The sequence below is a fragment of the Saimiri boliviensis genome, chromosome 9, assembly GCF_048565385.1.
Source record: "Saimiri boliviensis isolate mSaiBol1 chromosome 9, mSaiBol1.pri, whole genome shotgun sequence".
Lineage (NCBI taxonomy): Eukaryota > Metazoa > Chordata > Mammalia > Primates > Cebidae > Saimiri > Saimiri boliviensis.
Genome location: NC_133457.1, coordinates 48,903,919 through 48,917,865, shown reverse-complemented (window position 1 = coordinate 48,917,865; position 13,947 = coordinate 48,903,919). Strand labels below are relative to the sequence as shown.

Below are 13,947 nucleotides of genomic sequence, written 5' to 3'. Positions count from 1 at the left end.
GGTCAGCAGTCAGCAAGGTGAGAAAGTGGAGGCCCAGAGGAGAGGCAGCATGCTGGCTGGAGGCAGTCAGTGGGGGTTGCTGCTGGCCGTGGTGAGTCTTTCCTCCATTCATTCATCTCTTCATTCATACATTCATTCACTGTTTCAACAGATGTTGGTTAAGCATCTGCTCTGGACCAGGCAGTGTTCTTGGCCCTGGGGATACACATATAGAGAGTAAGACTGACGAAGTTCCCAGCCTCACGGAGCTCAGTGTTGCCACATAGCAAATCGTTCCCAAACCTGGTGCCTTAAAACAGCCGCTATTTTCCACTTATCCTCATAGTCTGGAGGTCAACCGGGCCCAGGCGGCTGTTTCTCATGCGTGTGTCTGACAGAGTTATTCAGGCACTAACTGGTCTCATTCTCTGAGTCTTTGAGCACTTCAGCCTTGGCTTCAAACCCACTACCTGTTTCGGCTCACCAGAGTCCTCCCAAAAAGGCAATCCAATGGCCTTGTGTGCTGGGTCCAGCATGCCCCTTGGGGTCTTACCTCCCTCCCCTGTCTCAGGCAGCTCCAAGAGCAATAGGTTTCTCCACCTCAGGTTCATTCTTGGAGAGCAGGAGTGATGCTCTTCTGACATTCCAGGTGCCTGCCCAGCTGACCCAGGCCTGGCTCAGTGAGCAAGGCTCTTCGGTGGGGCTGAGAGATGTCTGGTCTGGGAGAGGCATAGTGTGAGGGCTTGAGGTAAGGCTGCACTGGCAGGTGGAGCTGTGGAGGCCATAGGCAGTGTTTGGTTGACATCCCTGGAGCACTATGGGAAACAACTAAAAGACCAGAGATCTGATGACTCCCTAACAAAATCACAGAAGACAGTTCTTCTTGGAAAACAAGATTTGTATTACAGTTTAAAATTAATCTGTTAGGATGATTGTCTTACAAAACAAGGCTTTCAGGTATGTCCCTGAAATGCAAGTGTCCTCTAGGATTACTTGTCCTCTAGCTTAAAGAGCGGAAACATAGATGTCCATCCTGATTCTATCAGTTATTATATCACCATCAGTGATATGGCAATCTGTGGTTCATTATCACAGAGTTGGTGGGCAGAGTCAACTTTCTATAACCACGAGTTCACATTCTAGAACAAGCATTCCCACCACTGGGATTTCCTGTAACACTGAATAGTGCCCAAGCAGTAACTCAACGGGCCTTGTAAGAGGACTACAAAAACAAACCTCTAAATAGTACAGTATAGCCTTTGCCCTATTAATAGACATATTAAGTAAAAAACTCCATCTAGAACCTTGATTTTACGATGATAATACAGAATAAGTACTTTCTTGGTTAGCTGCAGTTTGTGGAAACTGGTGTGTAAACAAGGATCATGGCCACCCCCATTGCTTTCAATGCTCAAAATTACTTGTGTCAACCACTTTTGTTCCCAAATTTCTCACTAAGTTACATCAACCTGGAGTTGTGTGTTTCATTACAACTTTAAGCTAAGCTGCACGAAAGCTATGGAGCTTTTAAGAGTTGTTTTTTGAGATGAGTGTTCCACTCTGTCACCCAGGCTGGAGTGCAGTGGCACGATCTTGGCTCACTGCAACCTTCACCTCCTGGGTTCAAGTGATTCTTTTGCCTCAGCCTCCTGAGTAGCTGGGACTACAAGCGCCCACCACCATGCCCAGCTAATTTTTTTTTTTTTTTTTTTTTTCCGGTAGAGAGATTTCACCATGTTGGTCAGACTGGTCTCAAACTCCTAATCTCAAATGATCCACCTGCCTCGGCCTCAAAGTGCTGGGATTACAGGAGTGAGTGAACGACCGAGCCCAGCCCCTTAGAGTCTTATTCCCTGCTTTATTGGTAGGGAGCTGGGACTCGATGCAGTTCCGCCAAAGCTAAATGTCATGATTGTAGGTGACAGTGCTCTTAGCCCTATTTTTGCTCTACCCATCACTTTATAAGTACAAAGGAGCAAACCATTATAATGCAAACCAATATAATATATATCTATATATTATAAACCATTATATCTACATCTATATATTATATATATATATATAGATTATATATATCTGTATATATAGATATATATGTAGATATATAGATTATATATATCTGTATATATAGATATATATTATAGTGATATTTTATAAAGAGATACATAATATGCTATATACCCCTATATATAACATATTAGAGACACATAATCTCTAATATATCATATATAATATATATAATATATGTAATATAATATAGAGAGATATATATTATATACATAGAGAGAGAGAGAGAGAGAGAGGGAGAGAGTTTTGAGAGCTTGTTTTGGGATCTGAGTCAGAGAATCCTTGGATCTCAGCACGTGGAGGGCTCCAGAATGTCCTCCCCGTCAGTCCCTCTGCAGTGTCGCCAGCAGTGGTTACACACGCTTGGCGTCTTCCATGGGCAGGAGGGCTCATTCTGTACTGACACTGTCAACCTCCCACTGAGTGAGACAGCCGTGTTCTCAGATGTACTTTTAAGGACATGAAGTTCATGCCCACTGGCACTGGCAGTGAACAAGCTACAGGGTTCCTGGTGCCCACTCCTCTTCATGAATGAGTCATAGGGTCTTGCCAAAGCTCTGTAGGTAAGTGTGATCCCAGCCAAAAAAAGGTCTCATTGGGCAAAATGCCTCTCAGTGACATGCGTGAGTGCTCCTGTCCATCCATCCGTCTAGAGCAAAATCCTCTTCCTATATAATACTGTTAACATAGAAATGCAGGCTGTCATAACCTGGGCTTTCAGGTGTGCCTGATTCACATTGCACAGCTATGAGTCTCAGGACTTTGTAAGCTATTTTTTTGACTTTAAAAGTTTGACTTGTTTCACTCAAGCCTTTATGGTATGCCACTTGCACTTCCAGTGTTGCAGCCTACCTGTTTAATCCTCTCATGCTTTCTTTGACATTTTAAGAAATTTTGATTGACGTACTTGCTTGCAAAATTTTTTTTAAACCCCTTATATTTTTTAAGTGGCTTTGTGGTGAGTAAATCATGCCAACTGCATATTCTCCTTTCTTTGTTGAGGTGCTTATAGCTGCTCTTGACATTCTAAAGTAATAATGCCACTCTCAAATGTAACTACTTCTAAACTTAAGAAACAGCAAAGCAGTTACGTTGGAGGGAACACAGACTTGTTCCAAAATGTCAAAAAAAAAAAACAAAAAAAAAAAAACTGAAGAGTACATAAAAGTGAAAATTCTGGCTTGATGAATTAGTTATTTCAGTCTGTTCTGGCCCTGAGAAATGATCAGCTGCCTTGACAAGTTTATCCATTATAGAGCTGAAAAAAAAAAAAAAAAAAAAAAAAAAACCTCAAAGGAGAGAATGGTTAGAACATGCAGTTCACAAAGAAAAAAAAAACCATTTGCTACTTCAGTGATTTAAAAATACTAAATCTGCAGATTATCAGCCTCAAGATCCTTTTTGGAAAGAAATGGTAGGTAAATAATTAATGCTGCATATTTTAAAAACATGTGAAATATGGAACAAAAGGTCCGTTAGTGGAACACGTACAGTCGGTAGGCTACAGGAGGCTGCTCTGCTGTTGTCACTGCTGAATTGCACCTGAGCAGACCAGCACTGATGTTTTTTAAATGTACAGTTATGACTGTATGTGTTTTGATGACTGGATCTGAAAAGTTCTGGTACTATCATCAGATGACTGTGTTTGAGAATAATTGTTTATGTTGTCATACCTTCTCCAGTTGTGAGTTGTTACAAACATCCTCTTCCTCACTCATTCCTAACAGAGGCCTGACTCTATTCAGTGAGAATAGAGTCTTCAGCCAGTGAGATGTGATGGGCAGCCAAGGGGAGGGGTTTCTGGGGAAGGCTTCCTTCCTTTTAGTAGAGATACACAGGGGGTTATTCCTTCTGCCTCTGCCCATGGCCGAGTATATGGCTGTGTTGCCTGGCAGTGTGGCTGCCAGCCTGTGACCCTAAGAGAAGCCAGCTATAAGAGGACAGACCTGGAAAGTTCTTGGCTTCCACTGATGATTGGAGTTGTTGAATCAGTTAGGCTTGGAACTGCTGTCCTAATACTATGGCTTGTAATGTGAGAATGTGGATGAGTCTTTGCTTGCTAGTGTTTTCTGTTACCTGCAGCCAAGCTGTATTTATAGATACATGAATTATTTAAGATAAAACAAAAAGAGCAAAAGTGACCAAAACAGCATCTCATAGCATGTCTAAGAGTGGCATTCAGCCTTGTCAGTGATGAGATTTTCTGCCTGATGCAGCTCATGAACGCATGTGCACTTACTCATTATACCTCCAGAAGGGAGCTCTGTGAACAGTACCAGTGTTTTGCCAACAGCAAGTTCTAGATGGGATATTGGTTTGTCTGCTTTAGCACAAGTGAAATAAGAATCGATTAAAATACTATGACATTGATTTCTCTCTCCCAAAACAATTTGAGCTGAAAGCCAATCAAGGAAGGGTGGCCTTGCTCCTTGGGGTCATCTAGGGTTCTTCTCTGTCATCCACGAGGGTATTATTTCCATCTGCATGGTGAAAGCTGCTCCTCACACTCCTGCCAGTGTTTCAGGACATGGAAAGGGAGAAGAAAAAAGGTCAGGATGGGCTGGGGCAGGCAGCCTCCTTTTGATCTGGAATGGCCATGTTACTTCCAATCAGGACTCATTGGAAGAAAATTGGCTGGGCATGATGGCAGGCGCCTGTAATCCCAGCTACTCAGGAGGCTGAGGCAGAAGAATCCCTTGAACCTGAAAGGCAAAGATTGCAGTGAGCCAAGATTGCATCACTGCACTCCAGCCAGAGGACTCTGTCTGAATTTAAAAAAAAAGAGTTTGACTTTTATCACTCAAGCCTTTATCGTATGCCACTTGCACTTCCAGTCTTGCAGCCTGATGTGATCCTTGATCACATCACCACAAAGAGTTGCAAAGCAGTCTGAGAAATAGTCTCCTTAGCTGGATGGCCATGTATCCAGCTGAAACCCAGAGGGTTTGGTCCATAAGATGAAGGAAGGAATAAACACTTGGGGCAGTTAGAAGCATCTGCCACATAGTGTGTCTGCTACAGTGAAGAAGAACATGGCAAGGGCAGATTACTGGGTACCACTCTGAATGTGAAGCAATGGTTTCAGCCACACAGGCCAGCCTCCATGAGCAGCTTGGAGCTTTTTGCCCTCTGACCTGCCCTGGCGTCTCTTCAGGTCAACCAGGGGTTTGAACCAGATAATATTTCAAACCTCTTCAAACTCGGACTTTCTCTGGCATGGTCCAGTGGAGATTCTATTTCTAGAGTAGGGGAGAGGGAACAAAGACAAGGGAGAAGTAGGATAAGTAGCTCACGTGTGGCTGGTGCATATTAAACCCGTCAGCAAAATCACTGCTAATACTTACTGAGAGCTTATCAGAGGCTAGGCACTGTGCCATGTTCCTTACATATCTTAACCCCTTGAGTCCCTCCCTATACAACCTATGAGACAGGCCCAGTGATTGTTCCCACTTCAAAAATGGGGAAATTGGGGCTCATTAGCAGGTAGCACAGGGCCCTAGACCTAGCCAGCTGACCCCTGGGCCCATGCACTTAGCAACCCATTGTGGGTAGGACTGGGAAGTCAGGGGGGATTTGTGAGGTGTGGCCAGATCATAACAGGTCCTTAAAGTGGGGCAAAGAGCATTGGGTTTGGTGCTGCCCTTTATTCAGGACCTGCTTCAGGATCATTCTGCAGCACTGATCAGCACACCCCCTGTGTTAATCCATTTTTGTGTCATAAAGGTATACCCGACTGGGTAATGTATAAAGAAAAGAATTTTGTGAATCAAAAATTATTTGGTTCACAGTTATGCAGGCTGTTAGAAGCATAGTGCCAACATCTGCTTCTGCTGACGCCTCAGGAAGCTTACAGTCATGGTGGAAGGCCAAGTGGGAGCCAGTGTGTCGCACGATGAGAGAGGGAGCAAGGGAGAGAAGCGGGGTCCCAGGCTGCTTCTGAAGAGCTCTCACATGAACTAACGGAGCTAGAGCTCACTCACCACCAAGAGGACAGCACCAGACCATTCATGGGGGATCCACTCCCATGACCCAAACACCTCCCACTAGGCCCCACCTGTGGCACTGGGGATCACATGTCAGCCTGAAATTTGGAAGGGATGCACATCCAAACCATATCACCCTCTCAGCTCCCCACTGGTTTCCCCCACAGCCAAGAGGTGGCTGTTGCCACTCCACATCACATCTGGGCATGACAGTGGCACAGGTCCAATTACCCCTCACTACCCTAGGGTAGAAGACAGGCTACTTTTAAGGAGGAGAGCCCCTGGGGGAGAGAGGTGCCTGGGACGGTCTGTGGTGCGGTGCAAGGTGCAGAATGTTCTGCGGGAGCCACACCTCATGGCTGTTAAGTATCCTTCCAGACGTTGCCCCTACTGAGAGGGGCAGGGAGGCCTCTGGGCCTGCCCCTGTCCAGTCTTCCCCAAGGAGGCCAGGTGCTGGGAGGAGATAGGACCCTGGCCCTCAAAAATAAGGATAGGCCCGTGAAGTGGGCCTGTCTTTCAGGCTGGCCTGCCTGGTGGTGTGGATCCTGCAGTCAGACCCCTCTTCCCGCTCCATCCTATGGATCAGTCGGCTTAGTCAGCAGAGGGGACTCAGGGAGGGAGTGAGAGTCAGTGAGTGTGTTGTCTGGTCCCACAGATGGGACACCTTGAGATGAGTGGGGAAGCTGGCCTGGCTAGAGGACTATGGGTGCTGGGCCAGGCAAGCCCTCCCCTTGGAGAAGCAGACCCAGACATGGCAGGGGCGCCCCAGCTCAGCCTCTATGTGGCCTGGGCAGCTGGCTTTCCCTAGGCACAACGCTTCCCTGCATGTGTCAATGCTGGATGGTGCCTGGACTGACTCATCTCCCTTCTCTAACTCCTTTTACAACAACCCAGTACCTCCCCCGCACCTTTAACACCATCCCTTGGGTTTATTCTGTTTTCCTAAAATTCAGTCACAGATGCAGCAACTCCAATCTGCTCTTCAAGACTGAGTTCCAACATTGCCGCTTCAGAAGACCAATCTGCCGTAACCTCGCCCCGAAGCAGTCTTCTCTTTCTCCTGACAGCACAGGTCTCATACAGCCTAGTGATCTGTTTACTCGATGCCTCCCTCACCAGACTCTATGCTTCCTTTCTTAAAAAAAAACTTTTCTAAAAAAACCTTTAACTTCCGACATACACAGAAGCAGAGAGGAACAGATAATGAACCCTCAAGGATCTGTCACCGTGCTTCAGCTGTTGTCAGCATTTTGCCAGTCTTATTTCATCTATTTCCCTTGACCTTTTTATCCCATCTGCAATGTGTGTGTGTGTGTGTGTGTGTGCGCGTGCTATGTATATTATATGTAATATATATAAATTATAAATAAATATATATACATACTTTATTTTCGAGATGGACTTTCTCTCTGTCACCCAGGCTGCAATGCAGTGGCACAATCTTATCTCACCACAACCTCCACCTCGCGGACTCAAGCAGTTCTCATGCCTCAGCCTCCTGAGTATCTGGGATTACAGGCATATACCACCACGTCTGGCTAATTTTTTGTGTTTTTAGTAGAGATGTGGTTTCACTATGTTGGCCAGGCTGGTCTTGAACTCTTGTCCTCATGTGATCTGCTTGCCACAGCCTCCCAAAGCACTGGGATTACAGGCATGAGCCACCACACACAGCTCCTCTGGAATATTTTAAATCGAGTCCTAGGTCTTGTATAATTTCTCCCATAAATACTTTAGTGGTTTTCAGCTGAGACCGTCCACGTGACAAAAACTGTGTCCTGTATCCTGTGTCCTATGTTCTTACCACTTAGAATAGTGCCTGGCACCTAGTGGCTGTCAGGAAATGTTATTTTGAATTGACTGACTGAATGAATGAGTGCATGAACTAGCTTCAGCTTTTAGGAATGAGCCTGCAAATTAAGTGGAGAACTCTGGAATATGAATAACTGCTATGAACTCACAACCCCTTCATCCCAGGTGCCTTCCCGGGGTTTCCAGGAGGCTCTGGAATCTGTCCATCTTCATCAGACATCAAAGTTGGTTTTTCTTAGGCAAGCATCTTTGATTTTGCAATTAAACTCCACTTTGATGTGACCTTGGAGAGGGAGAACTATGAAGATACAGCTTTTACCTTTGCTTGGCTCATGTTTTGTTCACGATTGCAGACTTGAAGATTTTTTTTTAAATTATATTGCTGTATTTACTTAGGCCAAAATGATTCGGAACAAAAAAATCAACGTGTAGAATACATCTAAAGCATTTTCTTTAATACTATCTTTCTATTCTTGGTAATGGTATCTTAACTGCACAAATGAAAGGTAAAATGAATGTTTGTTTTCTTTCTAGCAGTTGTGTTCATGTTTAAAACCCTAAATTCTGTACACTTTGAAGGAGAGCCTGACCCAGAGTCTGTCACTAGAAGTGATATTGTCAGCTCTAGCAAGGTAAAAATTAGGCCAAGGCTTGGGCTCTGGAACTCTCTGGTAGTAGAATAGTAGCTTGTAAAAATGCCTTTGACAAGTTCTTTTTTCCTTTTAATTCAGAAATGGGAACTGCTTATTAACTAGTACTGTATTTCAAAATTGTATTTTAAAATCTTTTCTTTCACGGCTCAGACTTGTAGTAAGGTTGAATTGAGTTAGCTGGGGTTTCTGGTTTTTGTTTGGTTTTTACTGTTTCATCAGGAATTCAGAGTAATAATTCAATTTCTTGGTTTAAGATGTTTTTACCACGTGGGTTTAGCACCGGGGACTGCAGCTGTGCCCAATAGACATCTGAAGACTAATAACTATTTTATGTTCAGCCTGGATATATAACAGTTGTTTTCACAGAAGTATTTGTAGGAATTGGATTGGTCATGATGCCATATTGAGCCAAGAGCATCTTTTCCACAGGAGGTGATGGGACTTGAGAAATGTTTGGGGATTAGAAGATGTGGGAGCTGTAATCCCATAGCACCTCACCCTGCCGGTGCAGCAGGGAATTTTCCTGTCGATCTTATTTTTAGGGCTGTGCACAAGCAGGCTGTGGGAGTTCTGCTCTGGGCTCACAATCCTGGCTGTCGCCTGGTATGACTTGTATGAGTCTCACCAGGTGTCTTGAGGAGCTGCTGTAGACCCCAGGGGTAGGGTCAGAGTTCCTATGCGGAGAAGTGCAGGAATACGGCAGAAAGGGAACCAGGGACTGCATGACTTCTTGATTGGCTGCAGGAGCCTCCTGCCTGGGATGGAGAGGGGGAAAGGGAGGTCTGGAAAACTCAGGCTAGAGATTAGACCCACAGTGCCAGAAAGAAGCAGTTGGCTGGTACCTCATCATCTTGGGGTGGGGCCCAACAGAAGCTGAGACAGATGTTCCAGGCTAGAAAACCTAGGGTAAGTCAGGGACACAACAGCTGAGTCAGCCCCCAGGAAGGCTCGTGGTGACAGAGGAGCCATGGACGTGGTTGCTAACACAGCTGCCTGTGCTGATGGATGCTAGGGCCAGTGAGTAGGGAAGGGGCGAGTGGCCAGGATTTGAAAGCAGAGCCACAGCTCAGGGGAAAGAGCGAATCCTTATGTTTAGATCGTGGCATAGGAGTCTGTGTGATTCTTCCAGAGTGTGGAAGTCAGACACAGTACATATCTGCTCGACAGCCGTGCTGTGCCTGTTGTGAGATTTGCTCCCCATGGCCACCTGCTCTTTTGTGCTCTTATCCCCAGTCTTATTTAAAAAGCAGGATCCTGCAGCTCAGAGAAGTGGAGCCAGTTGTCAAGTCACACAGAAAATAAGCGGCAGAGCTGGGAATTGAACACAGATCTGCCAGTCTCTGGAGCCTAGTCCTTCACACCACATCAGGGCTCCTTTCGGTCTCTTCTACTGAAGAATTGGCCCCAGCGAAGAAACACCCACAACAGCAGAACCATGCACTCCACTTCCCATGTTGGACACAGGCACATGCGTGCACATGCACGCATGCACACACACACACACACACACACACACACACACACACACACCCCTTCTCCTTGGGGTCCTACCTTTAGCTGCAAACTTCTTCAAATCCATATGAATTTTGGATCCTATCATCATTATTTAGCCTTTTTAAAAAACTAAGACTAAAGTTTGACATTATCTTCAAGTTTTCTAGTGAGATGGACTCCAGAAGAAGGCATGTGTTTATCCCAGGGTTCAGCGTTCCTCTGGCCAGGCTGTGTACACACCCCTAGAGCTGTGATCATACCAGACTAGTCCTTAGCACAAGCAGAAATAATGGAAAAGTTGACCGTGCCAGAGGCTGTCAGAGGAGAGTCAGAAGTGGGAGGGTACAGACCCCAGAGAGTATCAAGGGGGAACGGTGAATGGTCCCACTGTTCAGCAAATGAAAAGTCACAGACAGGTGGACATGTCAGCAGTGCTGACTAGAAGCAGTAAGGCAGCTACAGGATCCGAGCCATCTGGTTCACCTAACGTATTTAAATCTAAAACTAAATATAGCTTCTTTCCCAAAAAGCACTCAGCATATTAAAGAACGAAGATGAGATGGAGATTTTCATGTCGTGCCTATAGATGAGGAGATTGAGATCTAGATCCTGGCTTAGAATATCCATTTCCTGCTCTTCCCTTTTGCGGCCATCAACTAAGCGGGAGCTGCCAAAATGAAGTTCAATCCCTTTGTGACTTCCGACCGAAGCAAGAATCGCAAAAGGCATTTCAATGCACCTTCCCACATTCGCAGGAAGATTATGTCTTCCCCTCTTTCCAAAGAGCTGAGACAGAAGTACAACGTGTGATCCATGCCCATCTGAAAGGATGACGAAGTTCAGGTTGTACGAGGACACTATAAAGGTCAGCAGTTTGGCAAAGTAGTCCAGGTTTACAGGAAGAAATACGTAATCTACGCTGAACGGGTGCAGCGGGAAAAGGCTAATGGCGCAACTGTCCATGTAGGCGTTCACCCAGCAAGGTGGTTATCACTAGGCTAAAACTGGACAAAGACCGCAAAAAGATCCTTGAACGGAAAGCCAAACCTCGCCAAGTAGGAAAGGAAAAGGGCAAATACAAGGAAGAAACGATTGAGAAGATGCAGAAATAAAGTAATCTTGTATACAAGCTTTGATTAAAACTTGAAACAAGAAAAAAAAAATACCCATTTCCTCCTTATTATATCAGTTAGCTTTTGCTTTGTATCAAGCGCTTAAAACTTACTGGCTTCAAACAGCAACCGCTATATTTGCTTATGATTCTGGGGACTGGCCATACAGTTCTTTTAGTCTGTACAGGCCACTGATATCCATCTGCTGGTGGCATGGCTGGAGCAGGGTGGGCTGGGATGGCTTCATTCACAGGTGTGGCCACGGCAAGCTGGTTGTGTGAAGGGAGCCTCAGCAGGGACTGCTGACCTTGGCTTCATGTGGTCTCTCATCCCCCAGCAGTCTGGCCTAGGGTCTTCACATCGTCGTCTCAATGTTGCAAAGGTAGCAAAGGAAGACAAGCCCTAGTGTGTAAGTACCTTTCAGGTCCCTCCTTGCAACACATTTGCTATTGTCCCATTGGCCAAGGCAAATTCCTTGGCCAAGCCAAAAGTCAGTATTGGAAAAGCCTGGGTAAGCCCATGGATGCCAAGGGCATGAGAAAATTGGGGGCTGTTACTGCAACAAATTTACCATGCTGTAAAACGGAGACTTAATTTAGCAAGTAACCATTGTTGCCACTGAATGCCCGCCTGACTGCCTGAAGACAACTCTAAATAATGCCGTGGCAAATCCCGTATGAAAAGGCAGTGTCGGCCGGGGCAGTGGCTCACGCCTGTAATCCCAACACTTTGGGAGGCCAAGGTGAGCAGATCACCTGAGGTCAGGAGTTCGAGACCAGCCTGGCCAACATGGTGAAAACCCCATCTCTACTAAAAATACAAAAATTAGCCTGGCGTGGTGGGGGTTACCTGTAATCCCAGTTACTAAGAAGGCTGAGATAGGAGAACCACTTGAACCCAGGAGGCAGTGGTTGTAGTAAGCCAAGATTGTGCCACTGCACTCCAGCCTGGGCTACAACAGCGAAACTCTCAAAAAAAAGAAAGAAAGAAAGAGAGAGAAAGAGGGAAAGAGGGAAAGGGAAAGAAGGAAAAGAAAGGTAGTATCAAGTAAGACCATACATACTTAGCTGTTCCAGTGGCCTCTCCTGCCAGTCAGGGAGGGGGAAATCCATTAAGAGCTTGGAAGCAGGAAGTGGTTGAGGAATAAGACCTGACCCAGCAGCAGAAACAAGGCCCTCACCTCCCACAAGCAAAAGCAGAGCAACCAGCAGGCAGGTCGGCCTCTGAGGTGATGACACAAAAGACGCCACACGGCATCAGAGCCCGGGGGTGGGTGATTCCCCAAGGGTGGCATAGTGGCTTCCCAGGCCCAGAGTGAGAGGTCTGAAGATAAGATTTGAGCCAGAGCTTCAGAGGGAGGGAAGAGCAGGAGAACACGTGTACAGGCAGTACTGAGCTTGGGCATGGGGGCACTGACTCTTGCTCAGGGATAGTGACTCATGGGACAGAAGCGTTTCCCCCCAGCTCTTCCTTTCCAACTTGGGTCTCGGAGAAGGGCTCCCATGAAGAAGGGTGGTGAGAAGAAGGGCCATTCCATCATTAACAAGATGGTGACCTGAAAATACACCACCAGTATTCACAAGCATATTCACGGAGCAGGCTTCAAGAAGTGTGCCCCTCCAGCACTCAGAGAGATTGAAGGAGAGGGGGACTCCAGATGTGCGCATTGCCGATACCAGGTTCAACAAAGCTATGTGGGCCAGAGGACTAAGACGCGTCCCATACCACCATGTGCGGCTGTCCAGGAAACGTAATGAGGATTAAGATTTAACACACAAGCTCTGTATTTGGTTACCTATGTACCTGTTACCACATTCAAAAATCTAATCAATGTGGAAGAGAACTAACTGCTGATTGTCAAATATGCCAAACAGAGTTATAAAACCACAAAGTAAATAAATAAAATGAAATTGGGATCTGTTTGTTAACAGAGGTGCTGGTTGCTAGACAAACAAGCTCAATTGTAAGGTGCAAGTGTATTTTCATCAGTCTGTTAGCAAGTGTTCTCTTTTGGTAGAAAGTCTGACAGGTCCTTTAAACAAGTGGGTTTTCAAACTCACCTGCTGGGCCCTTGGGGAGGAGGTGGGAGGCAGGGGGCTCTGGGAGCCTGGCTTCTGCTTCATTCCCAAAAGACATGCTTTTCATAGTATAGCTTATTGAGATAGGATTCACCCCAGGTGTACAGCTCAATGGCTATATTCAGTGATAGTCACAGTCACACAGCTCTCACACATTAGCAGAAGAGCTTTTATCTGATTTTGTCTGTCTGGTCTCTGAAGGAGATTATATTTAAATGGAGGAAAGATTCAAGTTTGAAATTACTGTCACAATCTAACTGTAGTTTAAGAACCTTTTCTAAAGAGATTATGGTTTTCAAGTTCTCTTTAAAATCCCAAAGAGAACCAGGAAATAAATTTGACTTCTAAAATGGATAGGGTAAAAGTTATAGTAGTCATTCTTTTTTTTTTTTTTTTTTTTCACAGAGGAGACATTTAGGACCTTATTCAGCCTTTTTAAAAAATCCTTTTGCACACTTTTAATGTGGTTAGAGGAATTTTGAATAGGCAGGACGAGGCTTCCAAAAGACCCCTGGACCACTAAGCCAGCTGAAATAGGCTCAGTGGTCCGGGATGAAGGGAGGTCTGGATGAGCAGATGCAGCTAGTCAATCCTTTTCCACAGCTAAGCCACCCCTCAGAGCACTGCTGTGGGACATGTTGCAAGGACTAGTGTTCAGATTAACAGTTATAATTAAAGAAGACCAAGGTCATTTCAGCCAAATGCCCATCAAAAAAACTTTGAAGATTTAAAGGTTAAAGGTCACAGCGAGGTGAGTCGACATGAAAAT

General features: G+C 45.5%; 1 protein-coding gene and 1 pseudogene across 5 annotated transcripts in view; both read left to right on the top strand.

Annotated features, from left to right (window-relative positions):
• PXYLP1 (2-phosphoxylose phosphatase 1) overlaps nt 1–13,947 on the top strand; it is a 62,197-nt gene that overhangs the window by 14,352 nt on the left and 33,898 nt on the right. Inside the window, exon 1 of one of the 5 annotated variants that reach the window (XM_074405832.1) lies at nt 13,862–13,929. The exons of the other annotated variants lie outside the window; for them this stretch is intronic. The gene's annotated coding sequence lies outside the window, so the exon portion shown is untranslated. Of the gene's footprint in view, nt 1–13,861; nt 13,930–13,947 lie in introns of those variants that run through there. 5 annotated transcript variants of the gene reach the window in all.
• LOC120360853 (large ribosomal subunit protein uL24-like) lies at nt 10,664–11,100 on the top strand (annotated as a pseudogene).